At 43.5% G+C, this 14,815-nt stretch overlaps 1 protein-coding gene across 6 annotated transcripts in view; it reads left to right on the top strand.

The window, feature by feature from the left end:
- celsr1a (cadherin EGF LAG seven-pass G-type receptor 1a) overlaps nucleotides 1-14,815 on the top strand; it is a 312,332-nt gene that overhangs the window by 152,476 nt on the left and 145,041 nt on the right. The window lies entirely within an intron of this gene.

Here is a 14,815-nt window from a genome sequence, read left to right as displayed (position 1 = left end):
TCCACTTTGAGTGTGGAAGGCTGTAAAGGTTATAAACTATAAATCTTCGTCATCTTGGTTCAGTTTTATCCAGTACAGAAAATGTTCTTGTTCATACAGAATATTCAGCAGCATCTTATGAAGTTTTTAAATTTGATGTGATTTAGTCTTGCCACACGTATTAGCATACAGTGAAAAGTATTGTTTCTTGCACTCTATACAGACAATTCATAGAGAAAGAAAGGAGAGAATGGAGAATGTAGTGTTACAGTCATTGCTAGGGTTTAATGAATGATCAACTTAGTGCAAGGTAGGTCCATTCAAAAATCTGATGGCAAAAGGGAAGAAGCTGTTCTTTGAGTCAGTTGGTACGTGACATCAGACTTTTGTAACAGAAGAAGGCGAAGGAGTGTATGTCTGGGGTGTGTGGGGTCCTTGATTATGCTGACTGCTTTTCCGAGGCAGTGGGAAGTGTAGACAGAATGAATGGTGGAAGGCTGGTTCGCATGATGGACTGAACTTCATTCAGGGCCTTTTGTAGTTTCTTGCTGTATTGGGCAGAGCAGAACCAAGCTGCGATACAACCAAAAAGAAGGCTTTCTAAAGAGTGAGAGTCATAGTGGACGTACCAAATTTCCTTAATCTTCTGAGGAAGTAGAGGAGTTGGTGGGCTTTGTCAACTATTGTGTCAGCACGGGGGAACAGGACAGGTCATTGGTGATCTGGACACCTAAAAACTTCAAGCACTTGACCATTTCTTTTACTTCCCCTTTGATGTAGACATGAATATGTACTTAACTATACGTCCTGATGACTATCTCCTTCGTTTTGTTGACATTGAGGGAGAGATTATTGTGGTTGCACCAGTTCACCAGATCCTTTATCTTGTGTAAAGATTGATAGGCCTTGGCGTTTAGCCCTGACTCGTTGCCTTCCCAGTGCATCTAGGAAGGATGTGCTTGGACTTGACATCTGCAATATCCTCATATATCCCACCTGTTTTCAGGAGGGCCATCCCTCAAATATGAATGGACATACCCACTCCCAGAAACAGAACAAAGACCCTGTATTTACGTGGTGGCTTTCACAAATGGTTCAGCCAGTGAATTACTTCTTGAAGTGTTGTCACTTATACGTAGAAAAATAAGGAAACCAGTTTACACACAGCGCAGACCCACAAGCAGCAATGAAATAAATGACCAGAGGGATAACTATCGACGAGGTTTGATCTCTTTTACTAGTACCATGGGATCTTTTAGATCAAGTTGAGAGATGGGGTCCTTGGTTTAAATTTTTTTCTGAAGAACTGTGCCTCTGTTAGTGCAGCAGCATTCCCACAGTACTGCCTTTAAGTGCTGGTCTCGATTATGTATTTGTGTCTCGAGTAGGTAGGAAGCCATAGTCTCCTGACTTTGACGCTGCCACCATCACTATTTCATCCTGTTGGTTCTAAGTGAGCAAAACAAACAGAGCAGCAGCATCACCCCTCCAGTAACATTGCCACATTCTCCTTTGCCTTTTGGCCATTAATCTCAATAGGAGAATAAAGTGAAAGCATTTTAGTTTCCCTTCACTACATACAAAATATTTATTGCCACCAAATGAATAGAAAAAGGAAATCTGAATTGCACTGAGTTTCATCTCTTGCCCACCAGAATCAAATATGAAAAGTATGCTGACCATACAAATGTGAATTCCACAGCAGGTGTAGGAAGAAACAGTCTAGAAGTCCGGGTGATCCAGTGTAGTGTGGTTATTATACATACCTGTGTTTCTGCATTCCAAAATTCATAAGGTTCAGATTTGTTGTAAAAAATCAGTGTAAATATTTTTAATATTCTTCCATTCTTCCTTCTCACCATTTCACAATGCTGGATGTAGACCAGGCAGATGGGTACGTGCATGAGTAATAGGAGTAAAGCGTAGGGCCTCCTCAAACCTGCTCCACCATTCAGTAAGACCATAACTGAACTTGTGTCTTCACTCCACTTGCTCACCCTGTCCTCCTCATCTTTGATTCCCTTAGTGCCCAAAAAATCAAAAAATCTCAATCTTGAACGTGCTCAGCAACTGAGCATTTGCAGCCCTTTGTGTTAGAAAATTCCAAAGAGGAAGCTATCAGGACTGTTCTAGAATAGGGAATTTTTGGGTGGGTAAGTGAAGCTGAGTCCACAAAAAGGTCAACCATGATCTTACTGAATGGTGGAATAGGCTCGAAGGGCCAGATGACCTACTCCTGCTCCTAGTTCTGATGTTCTTATGAAAGGTTAAAAGCAATGCATGTCCTCTCTGCAGTCATCTCTTTTAAAAGCCTAGGATGCAGGCCATCAGACTCAGGAATTTTAATTCCTCCAGTACGTTTACTTTACTAATATCAAGTTCCTTAAGTTTGCTAATATTGGTTTCCCACATCTTTTGATTATCTGTCTTCTGCTGTGAAGGCAGACACAAATTGTGGGATTTTCCAGTAGTGCTTGCCCCAAGGCTAGAAATCTCCCCCCCCCCTCCCTCCCCCCCCAACCCTGCTACAATTCCCATGGCAGGCAAAATGGGAAAATTCCACCCAAAATTTTTTTTAACCTCTCTACCAATTTTTATTCCCCATACTAATTTCTCCTGTCTTTGTTTCTAGGTGATACCTTTTCATTTTTTTCCTTTTGACATGTTGTTTAAAGTTCTGTTGTGTTTTTAGATTTTTACAGGTTGCTCTCATACTCTACTTTTCCGTTTTTTATCACTTGCTAGATCTTTATTGATTTTCAAAAACCCTCCCAATCCTCCAGCTTCCTTCTCTTTTTGGAAACTTACTCAGCCTTTCTTTTCTAAAAGTCAGATACTCTGGATGATCTAGCTCCCATCTTTAGTCACCGTATCTGTGTGCATTGGCTATTAGATCAAAACCATTTATCTCTCTGCCAGGGTGAACTATTTTGTTACAACTGCTTCATGCATTCGAAAGTACTCCCTTTAATTATAAACTTATACTATTTTTCCCGAGTTTGATTATTAAATTCTCTGTCCCACCCTGACACCATTTACTTTTGCCAAAATTGCTTTTCGACTCCATAGCTTTGGTTTTGCTCATCAGGCATTTATCTCTTGCCTGAAGCCTTCATATTCCCCCTTATTAGTTTCTCACCCTGTCCGCCACCTTAGGTATTTAACTCACTACAACACTGGATCTTAGTTCAGTTTATTTAGTATCTGTTCCTTTGGAATAGTTCCCTCTTTTCCCTGCTATGCATTTAGACTTCTAATCCCTTTGTCCCTACACAGGGAGGTATTTTTCTGTTGTGAGAAGGTAGATGAAAATAGAATAGACGTAGACCTCATAGAATCCCTACAATGCAGAAGAAGGCCATTCAGCCCATTGGGTCTGCACTGACTCTCCGACAGAACATCTTATCTAGACCCTATCCCCAAGCATTTATCTCATTAGTCTGCCTAATCCACACATTCGGGAACACTAAGGGACAAATTAGCATGGCAAGTCCACCTAATCTGCATATCTTTGGACTGTAAGAGGAAACGAGCACCCGGAGGAAACCCACGCAGACACTGGGAGAATGTGTAAACTCCACACAGACAGTGACTCAAACCGGGAATCGAATCCGGGTCGCCGGCGCTGCAAGGCAGCAGTGCTAGTCACTGTGCCACAAGGCCGCTCTGTAATGTGGTGTATGAATTTCAGTGCTACTGGGATGTAGGTATGTAGGCCATATGCCCCAGAGATTGGAGGATTGTATCAAATAGCATACCCTTCCACTGTTTGCATGGGGCAAGGTACAGACCATACCCTACCAGCCTGTGTTTGTAAAACTTAAAACACAACATCCAACATTAGATGTGATTTTGCGATTGGACGGCATTTGCCCTGCGTGCTAAGAATTATGCTGGCAACCAATTTAAGGTACGATCCAGCTCAGTGTTTGACATTTGCACGCAATGAAAGCTACATCTGTTAATACACAGGGCCCTGTTCTTTTCGGGCAGAAGGAACATGTACTCACACTATGCCCACTTCAAGTAAACAAAGTAAGTGACAGCCATTTGCTACTTTATTCCTCAATGTCTTGAATGGTCAGATTCAAACTGCTGGACTAAATTTCAAATGCTGCTTGGCAGTTAATAGTCAGTCACCAGTAATTGGTACATTCTCCATGGCAACTCCTCTACCAATCAGAGCCCACTTGCCAACCAATCCGTACTCTCTTCTCATACAGAGTAAGTGTATTGGTCTCCCTTACGTTGATATTCTTGCGAATTATCCTGATGGGTGCAAGATGAAATGCTTCAACACAATGTCTCTTCTACAGCAATACTTGTAGAAAATACTAAAATAGAAGGCAGGGTGAATAATTCTGAGGACCACAGGAAGCTGTAAATTGATCAGATATTAAAGAAGCTCATAACTATACTTTGAAAGAGGTGGGGGGAGGAGGGGGTTCAGGTGAAGGGAGACTTGAAATCCAGAAAGGTCAATGTATTGGAACAGTACAGTGTTGTGGGCAAAGGCAAGCAGAGCAGGACAGGAAAGGACAGACAGTTTCACAAAATTGCGTATCCACGAGTAAGGTGATTGCAGGGAATACAAGTGAAAACATGAAATTAAACGTTCTTTGTATGAATGCATTTGCAGTAAGCTAGATGAATCATTGACATCAGTAGAGGGGTGAAAGATTTCAATCTAGTTGCCAGGGACCCAGGTTCAATACCAGCCTAGGGTGACTCTGTGCAGTTTGCATGGTTCCCCCGTGTCTGCTTGGGTTTCCTCCAGGTGCTTCAGTTTCCTCCACACTCACATTGACATCAATCCCTACAGTGCAGAAGGAGGCCATTTGGCCCATCAAATCTGCACCGACAACATTCCCACCCAGGCCCTATCCTTGTAACCCCACATGTTTACCCTGCTAATCCCTCGAACCTATGCATCCCGGGACACAAAGGGGCAGTTTAGCGTGGCCGATGCATCTAACCCACACATCTTTGGACTGTGGGGGGAAACCAGAGCACCCGCAGGAAACCCACATAGACACAGGGAGAATGTGCAAACTCCACACAGTAACCCAAACCAGGAATTGAACCCAGGTCCCTGAAGCTGTGAGGCAGCAGTGCTAACCACCGTGCCACTGTGCTGCCCAGGTTGTGCAGGTTAGGTGGATTGGTCATCTTAAGTGTCCCTTAGTGTCCATAGATGTGTAGGTTGGGGGGATTAGCGGGGTAAATACATGAGGTTACGGGGATTGGACTTGGGTGGGATGCTCTGTTGGAAAGTCAGTGCAGACTTGATCAGCCAAATGGCCCCCTTTTGCACTGTAGGCATTCTATGGTGAAGATTAAACATGAGATTGGGGTCTTTTCTATATACGTTTATCACAGTTAGTGATTGAAGCAGAGATCATGTTGAAATTGGGTAAGAGGTTCAAGGAAAGAGAAAAACTTGACAGGTACATAGAATTGTCCCTGCTGCTTGGGTGAAAGAAAATAAATGCTAATTCTGGCTGGATTAAGCAACCTATTTCCATGTTGTAACCTCTGTATCATTCAGTGCAACTGCGGCTGGGAGGAAGCAGGTCGAGGTTTTCAAAGACTTAAGCAAATATTCCAACAGAATGCTAAAGCGAGGTGAAGAGTATAGGTCGGTATATAAATATCACAAGAAAGAAGATCGGAAAAGTAGCTGGAAAGATGAAAGAGTGAAACAGCTGCAAAGTAGTGAAGTGCAGAAAATGGGGAAAGAGGCCATGGTCACAATTTGCAGGTCAGTGTTCAGGTCAAAAGTTGCAAGATAGCCAGAAGGTGCATGGAGTTTGTTTTGAGGTTGGTTAGAATATTGTCAAAGGCGCTAAGATGAGACTGAGAATTGCAGGGGTGAGCAACAGGGATAAGGGCAGGAATTCTCCAGCCGTTAATGCTAGCGGGATTCTTTGGTCCCGCCAGGAGTGCACCCTCGCCTGTGGGTTTAGCAGGGGTGTAGGATGATGTCAATGGGAAATCCCATTGACAGCGGCGGGACCAGAGAATCCCACCTCCAGCAAATAGCACGCCACCTTCTACCACCTGGAAACACGCGGCTGCGAGGTTGAAGAAACTTGTCCCATATTTATATACAGAATGGATATTGACCTAGCAGTCACCCAGTCTATATGTGGTCTCCCCAATAAAGAGGAACCCCAAGCTAAAATTAAGATACTCCATCTTTAATTTAAGGGGATAGTGAGTCAAACTTTGAGTGCTTTTTGCATTAGTTCACATTTAGAATATTGTGTTCTTTAAGTTTCTTTATTAGTGTCACAAGTAGGCTTACATTAACACTGCAATGAAGTTACTGTGGAGATCCCCTAATTGCCATACTCCAGTGTCTGTTCGGGTGCACTGAGGGAGAATTTAGCATGGCCAAAGCACATAACCAGCACATCTTTTAAACTGTGGGAGGAAACCGGAGCACCAGGAGGAAACCCATACAGACACAGGGAGAACGTGCAGACAGTGACCCAAGCTGGGAATTAAACCTGGGTCCCTGGCACTGTGTGAGGCAGCAGTGTGTTCCACTGTGTCACATTGTAATGTTCTCTGAAACTTTGGGCACCCTAACCTTAACATATCACTGATGAGATGGAGCGAGTTGAGAGAACAGTAACCATTAGATTGTAATGTTCTCATTAGGAAGACAGGGCTCAAAAAATTCAGATTTGTTGCGCTCACTCTTTTGGGTGCTTTGAGTGACATTCGAAGTCTAAAATGGTACCTGCAGTGCGCATACACACTTGGTGCGAGACTCACCAGACACCATGTTGGTGATCCCATTAGCAAAGACACAGTGAGCCTGGAATAAATGGATAGAACGTGATATCAGTCAGCATACATCTCCGACTTGACACCGGCACTGGCAACCTGGAGCTCATTGTTCTAATTAGCATCTTCTCTTAAACATTTTCCCCAAACTCACACCACTCCACCATCTGCGAATAAACAAAAACATACACACATTATGTTGCCGTTACCCTCTGTTGCCAGCTCGTGTCTCTCAGGTACAGCAATCGTCCTTTATGGTCTTCATGTGTAGCTTGAAAGCATCCTTGAATCAGAGCTCCTGGCACCCTACTGGCCATCTGGCTCCAGCCATCTTGTCATACAGAAAATCCTTGGGAATGTGTCTGTCTTCCAGCTTTGGAAGTTCCCCTCCCAGAGAAATTGCCTCTGATTGATGAATGCCAACACACTTGTGTGATTTATCTTTGAGAATAATGCCGCATTGGTGATTTTGTTCTCCCGTGAGAATCCCAGGATGGGCTGCAAGCAGCAAAGATAGATGAAGGCTGTTGAACTTCCTTTCTGTGCGTGCACACGTACGCTAACATCTCAACTAGCACTTTCAGGTTAGTTGTAGATTGATTTCTGTTGGCTGCTGCTGTGGTTGTGAGTGCTTGATGCTTTCAGGAGTTTGCTGAAGTCTGCAAGGAAGAGGTGTGGCAGTTGTTGGGGGACTTGGTTCTGACATCAAGGCTTCTGCCCAAACTTGTCACTCACAAACATTGATGCAGTGTTATGCATTTACCTGGGATACAGCACGACTGGGAAAATGAACAGAGGGCACACAGAGTGAGTCAAGCTATTAGATGAGGGAGTAACTTGTAGGGGAGACTTCAGAGGCTGAGTGTTGATGGACTGCAACTGTCAGCGGAATCAAAGATGTGCCTAATCCTGTTCGCTATTTGAAATAGTGCAGAGGTCAGGAAGAGAAATCCAGATTACAAAGGCACAGGGATAATTTATCAAGTCCTTTTGCTGCCCCTGCTAAACACAGACTCTGAATCAATCTAGGTGGCTTACTATTACAGAGGGTGGCACCTAGACCAGTGTTTCCCAAACTGGGACATTACAACACAGTGAATCCCTTACTTACAGTGACTTACTCGTTAAAGTGACCCAGAATCAAACTTTATAGTTGGCTTTTGTTCCAGGATTGTGGATGTCATAAATATTGAAATTTTTTGAAACTTTATTCCAGTTTGCAAGCAGATCATTTCCAGAGACTGAATTCAAGTTCATTGACTGAAAATTCAAACATGATACTCCCACAGCCCCAGTGCCATTGAAAATATGAGAGAAGTTAGTCTCCTCTGAAGACAAAGATGTTATTTTAATGAGTATTTTAGATCTGAATGTGGGAAAGCCTGTAGACTTGGAAGTAGGAGTCAGAAACATAGGACCTCAGCGACCAGTGGAGGATCCACACCATCCAAAAGTCCTCTCAGTTGTATTTACTTGCGTTGATTTATAGCTGAACATGGTACAGGGAGTTAATGGAAAAGAATATAATCATGGACATTTTTTGGGATTTAAAATTAAACATTCTGTTCAAATCATTGAATCCCTACAGTTCAGAAGAAGGCCATTTGGCCCATCGAGTTTGCACCAACAACAATCCCACCCCAGGCCCTATCCCCACACTCTACACATTTACCCCGCTAATCCCTCTAACCTACACATCCTGGGACTCTAAGGGGCAATTTAGCATGGCCAATCAACCAGACCTGCACATCTTTGTGGGAGAAAACCAGAGCACCCGGAGGAAACCCATGCAGACACAGGGAGAATGTGCAAGCTTCACACAGACAGTGACCCAAGCTGGGAATCGAACCCAGGTCCCTGGAGCCGTGAGGCAGCAGTGCTCACGCCTGTATCACTGCGCCGCCCTTTACATCAATCAAGATACGATAACCTCTATGTTGAGTACTTTCAGCTGGATTTTAAAGTTTCACTGTGCAGTAACTTTGCAGCATTTTCAATGACGCCAGTTGTTTGTCAGACTTTGCACCCACAGCTCATGGTACCAGAGAAGCCATGAGAATGTTTTTAAAGAGAAAATGGCTGCCATCAGCCACTGGGACACAAATTAACAACATTGATAAGTCTTCTGGTGAGTCATGTCAGTAAATAAAAGAGAAAGACGCTCTATAGCATAGTTTCACCTTTTGTGTGTGGTTGCTTGGAATATTTGTTCAGTTCTGGAACTCCTAAGTTAAGCAATGCTCAGCATTTCTATGAAGCTACTTGATGCAACTTATGCTGCGGAATTTATTTCCTCCAATCCTATGTGGGTGCGACTCCAAGTGCTTTGATTTTAAGCAGCTTATCTTTGTGAATTTGATTTGTATTGCTGAAAAAAAGGGACATATGTCAAAACTTTTCACCTTGCACTCAGCAAGACAGCTATGCAGAATGAACCAATTGCTAAGAGAGCAACAACTAAACAAAAGCTTGGGGATGTCCATCCCCAGTCCGTTCTACACGGCTATGCCATGACCAATTAGAGTTGGACTGCCTGGTTTGAATTTGAAACAAAAGCTTGACAGTTAACTGTTCTCTGGTACATTCTCCATGGCAATGCCTCTCCCAATTGGAGCCCCCTTGCCAACCAGTCTACACATCCTTCCCATATAATGTTTTTAAAATTATTTTGTGCGACATGGATGTCAGTCACCAGCTGGCCAGCATTTATTGCCCATCCCTAGTTGCTCTTGAAGGGCAGTTGAGAGTCACGTTGCTGTGGCTCTGGAGTCACATGTAGGCCAGACCAGGTAAGGACAGCAGATTTCCTTCTGTACGGGACATATGACAATCAACAATGGTTTCATGATCAGCAGTCGATCCTTAATTCCAGATATTCTTTACTGAATTCAAATTTCACCAGCTGCTGTAGTGGGATTCAAACCTGGATTCTCAGAACATTAGCTGAGTTTGTGAATTAAAAGTCTAGTCATAACACCACTAGGCCATAGCCTCCTCCCCTTTATAAAATATCGCTCCCTTTACTGTTACTTTTTCTTGCATAGCTGTCTTAATGAGTGCAAGGTGAAAAGCTTTGACAATAAGCTTCTTCTTTCAGCAATGCTCCAGGGTCCTCTGCTACCAAATAATGATTCAATTTATGTCATAATAAATGGTCCGTAGCTTCCCAGTGGAGTTTTGGATGCAGTGTAGTGCAGCAGCAAGAGAAGCTGAGATAATGTGAATGACTTGAAGCATCATCCCCTTTTTGAGACTTTTCAATGAGAAAAGCAGCGAAAGAATTCGAAACAAAAGCAGTGATCACAAACAGTTGTGAAGAAGAAGATTTATTGTCAGAAAGACAGGAAATACCTGGTGACTCTGTCATCTATTTGATAAATCCTCTCCACACGATAGGGTCAGATATCCAAATAATTCAACGGCAGAAAACTTTCTTTTTTAATCCCTTCTCACTATCTCTGTGTACCCTCCGCTTCCTGAGTGCAGTAATTATTTTTCATGCTGTCTTTTCCATGACCTAATTATTTGTAAAGTCTTCAGGTGATGATAGTTGATCTGTCTTCATGCATCTGCTTTTGCCAAAATCAAAGGATTTTGAATACTAGACAGTCATCTACAAAATTGGATTGTACAGTAATTAGCTAATGACCTCTGAATCTGGCTCGCTTTCCTTTCCAATTGAGATCAGCCTGAATCGGTGACAACCTAATGGTTACACTGTGATGAAGGTAACAGAATGAGGTTTAAACAAATTGTGCTGAAATAATCCATTGTTAAATCTGGAAGATGCCTCCCGATCTACGAGATTTCTATTTGAAAGAGGTGCTGTCTGAGAATGTGCATGGTGAACCGGATATTGAAGGATGCAGTGAGATGGGCAGCACGGTGGCACAGTGGTTAGCACTGCTGCCTCACAGGGACCTGGGTTCGATTCCAGGTTTGGGTCACTGTCTGTGTGGAGTCTGCACATTCTCCCCGTGGCTTTCCTCCAGGTCCTCCAGTTCCCTCCTACCATCCAAAGATATGGGCGTTAGGTGCGCTGGCCAGCCCCTGAGTGTCCCAAGATGCATAGGTTAGATGGATTAGAGAGGTAAATGTGTGGGGTTACGGGGATAGGGTTGAGGTGGGATTGTTATCGGTACAGACTCAAAGGGCCAAGTGGCCTCCTTCTATGCTGTAGGGATTCTATGAGGAAGAAGGGATCCAACATAACATGCAGTGTTTTCATCTTCACAGATGATCTATTTGCAGTGATCTCCTGTGTCAGTAACATTGGGAAAATTACTTGGCAAACAAGGCCAGGGTTGAAGGGCAATGACCCCAGTTTTTAGGCTGTTGCAATTTCAGGCTATGGTAACCAGAGGTCTCGGCTTTGCTGGGACAGTCACGGCTTTTCAACAAACGTTCCCACCATCCTAACATTTTTCTCAAAGTCGCTCGAATGCCGTGGTTTGCAGCTTTTCCCTGTTTACATGAACCACATCAGAGATTTCTGTCAGGACTTGACATTCTCACACAGCTCTGATGTTTATTCTCTGCACTATCACCTTTCTGTTACCTCACACTGCCTTTACCGTCGGCAAAATCCATCCACTCCCAACTGGAATGTTGCCCACCCGCTGGCCATGAAGTGCTTCTGCTGGGATGCTCCTGCATGTGTAGATACCCATCTCACTGCATCCAAAACTGCACCCCCTGCCCCCAACATGTAACTCACTCCATCTTCCAAACCAGCCTCCCATCCATTGGCTCTGTCTACATCTTCCACTGCCTCAGAAAAACAGCCAGCATAATTAAGGACCCCATGCACCCCAGGAAATGCCAGGTGACTCTGTTGTCTATTTGATAAATTCCCTCTATGTGATGATAGGGTAGGGTATCCAAATAATTCAACTGTAGAAGACCTCCTGTTTTCCCCTTCTCACTATCTCCGTGTACCCTCCGCTTTCTGAGCACAGTAATTATTTTTCATGCTGTCTTTTCCATGAGCTAATTATTTATAATCTCTACAGAAGATGATAGTTGACCTGCCTTTATGCATCTAGGAAGGCACCTGGCATTTCTCTTCCACCTTCTTCCGTCGGGAAAAGTCAGAGGTCATGTACCAACCGACTCGAGAACAGCTTCTTCCCTGCTGCCATCAGCTTTTTGAATGGACTATCATATATTAAGCTGATCTTTCTCTACACCCTAACTATGATTGGAACACTACATCCTGTGCCCTCTCCTTTCCTTCTCTATGAACGGTATGCTTTGTCGGTATAATGCGCAAGAAACAATGTATCCCAAGGGAGATATGAAGGTCAGCAGGGGAGTGTTGGATGTCACTTGGGGAGGCCATGTCAGCAGAGTGAGCAGTGGAAAACTGGAGGTCATGGGAAAGAGAGAGGAAGAGCTGGGGGACAGTGGGGTGGGGGTGGTGGGGAGAAAACCCAGAGGCCAACGGTGGGGTAGGGATGGAATGGCTGGAGAGAGCCAGAAGGCAGGGGGGAGGGCCTGGGTGACTGAAGTTATTCGGGGTAATTTCTGGATGTTTTTGAGGTAATGAATCCCCACGAACCCGCGTCCCCTCATAAATTAAGTTCATGACCAGCTTGGAGCCAGAGAGGAATCAGCTTCTGGGTGATGAGAGAAGATTGACGGCAATTTCCACCAACTGCACACCGCACCTTTGAAGAAGTAGTCAGTTAGCACCCATCAGTACACCACCAATCAGCACTGAGGAAGGTGGCAGGCAGGTTTGGTTGCACCATGACATATTCATCCAAATTTCTCGTTGAAAGATTACAAACTTTCCTGCTTGCAGCTGGAAACAGACTGTGTACAGACTACATCTCCCACGCTTGAGGTACATTGGCTAGTTTAAAAACCAGCTTGTAGCTAAAATGTCTATTGTGCGAGCCCAAGTCTGCAATGAAAATAAACGAGGCTTTAAAATGGAGATTGGTACTTTTCAAGAATGGAATGAAGGATTCTGGGATCTTGTAACTAACTACACTTTTATTCATTGTTTATAAGGAAATGTGGCAGAAATATCATTGGAAAAAAGTTTGTAAGTGAGTCTTCTATAATTGGGTGGCTGTCTCTGACTGGCCATATTTTAAGGGGAGGCAGTGGTGTAATTGTGTTGTCACTGGACTAATAATAGAGTAATGCTTTGGGGACCGTGGTTTGAATCCCGCTATGGCAGATGGTGAAATTTGAATTCAATTAAAATCTCAAATTAAAAGGCTAATGATGACCATGAAACCATTCTCAACTGTTGTAAAAACCTCTTCTGGTTCACTAACGCCCTTTAGGGAAGGAAATCTGCTGTCCTTACCTGGTCTGGCCAACATGTGGCTCCTGACCCACAGCAATGTAGTTGACTCTTAAATGCCCTCATGGATGGGCAATAAACACTGGTCCAGCCAGCAATACCCATAGCCCATGAATGAATAAAATAAAGGCAGATGTCATTGCGTGATCTCCTACCATCAACTGTCCCTTCCCCCAGACTCCCATCATTGGTCTCTCAACATGTGTCTCATCATCATGTGTTTCAGTGTCTCGCAGTGCTAATTTTTGCAATCTCTGGTCACTCTATTTCAGGGTCCTCACGTTATACCAAGTTGCAAAATAGAGTTGAAAGCAGTCATTCCAGGTTTCCCTTCTGGAATTTGGAATGTTATAACATTTAACATTTACCATTAACAATCCTCATGGAGAAAATTCACAACTTTCTGTCTCCCATTCTGCCAGGAAATACCTGTCTCTTTTATTTTGCCAGTTTTTAATCTGATAGCGAAATGCCAAGTGAAGAATTTAGCTTTGGTCAGTACATGAGTATTCATTTGTGAAAAACATTGTGCTTAAAATGAGTGCTTGTCAAAGGGTCATCTGTGGAGGGGTCAAGGTTCAGAAATGCATTGGTGTTGCTATTATTTCTGCACAGCATGATTTGGCCAAAAATGGTTGGATGAGTTGATACTGCCAGTTCTGAGCAAGTTTTCTACATAGAGTGTGGGGAATTCCTTCATCATCGCAATGACCAGACAGGACTTGCGTAATGAAAGCAGCACTGTGTCCATGTGCATGTTTGACGTTATTATTCTCTACACTCATGTAGCACTCAAAGAAACCATAGACATTTGTTCCATGTCACTATGTTGTGGTGATGCACCACCTTTGTCTGAATTTGCATTAGTTAAACTTACGAACTCAGCAACTCGTGCAGTTGAGTTCAGTTATATTTACATTATTTATGCACAAATATCTGGTATTGTGATGGGATCCCCTCTAGGTCCAGCTCTCAGTGACATCTTTGTTAGGTTCTACCTTTGATGGATTGGCACCTAACCTCCTACAGTTCCACATGCTTTAAGATAGGCCTTATTGGCTAACTCACAAATAGGGCCAAGCCATTTGCTCATTGTGCAAGCTTGATGCTGGAATAGACACATCAAAACTATCCTGCAGGATAGTGGCTACCCTGATTGGATCATTGCTGATTATATATTGTGCAAACTCACAAATGGACCTAAGGCCACTCCTTTCAGCCTGAAAAGTGCCCAGCCTACCTCCAACTACCCTGGAAGGGTAAGGTATCTCAAAACATTGAACAACATGGGAAGCTCGCCATTTCACAGTCCAACTGCAGTAGCATTCTGACTCCACTAACAGGATGTTGCCGTCGATCCAAAAAGATATTCTACCTATCGCGCAAGGAGTAATGTGTTGTATGAATTTCAGTGCCAGTGTGCTCACATGGGTGTAGGCGGTACACTTCAATGACTGGTGGATTGTATCGAACAGCATGTCCTATTGTCAAAATACTGACTGTACTCAACTAGCTTGCAAAACTCAGAACACAATGTCCAATATTAGATATGATTCCACAATTGAACGACACTTGCTAAAGAATGCTGCTTGTGCTCAGGATTACGTTGACAGCTAATTTAAGATTATCAGTCGGGATCATTGTGTCGCTCACTTAAGTGAGCTAGAAGCTACATATGTTCACACAAAAGGCTATGTTCTTTGCAAACAGAGCATGTCCACT

The sequence above is a fragment of the Carcharhinus amblyrhynchos genome, chromosome 19 (assembly GCF_965287045.1).
Source record: "Carcharhinus amblyrhynchos chromosome 19, sCarAmb.v2.hapA, whole genome shotgun sequence".
In the NCBI taxonomy this organism is placed as follows: domain Eukaryota; kingdom Metazoa; phylum Chordata; class Chondrichthyes; order Carcharhiniformes; family Carcharhinidae; genus Carcharhinus; species Carcharhinus amblyrhynchos.
This window is presented reverse-complemented; position numbering and strand designations above follow the sequence as displayed.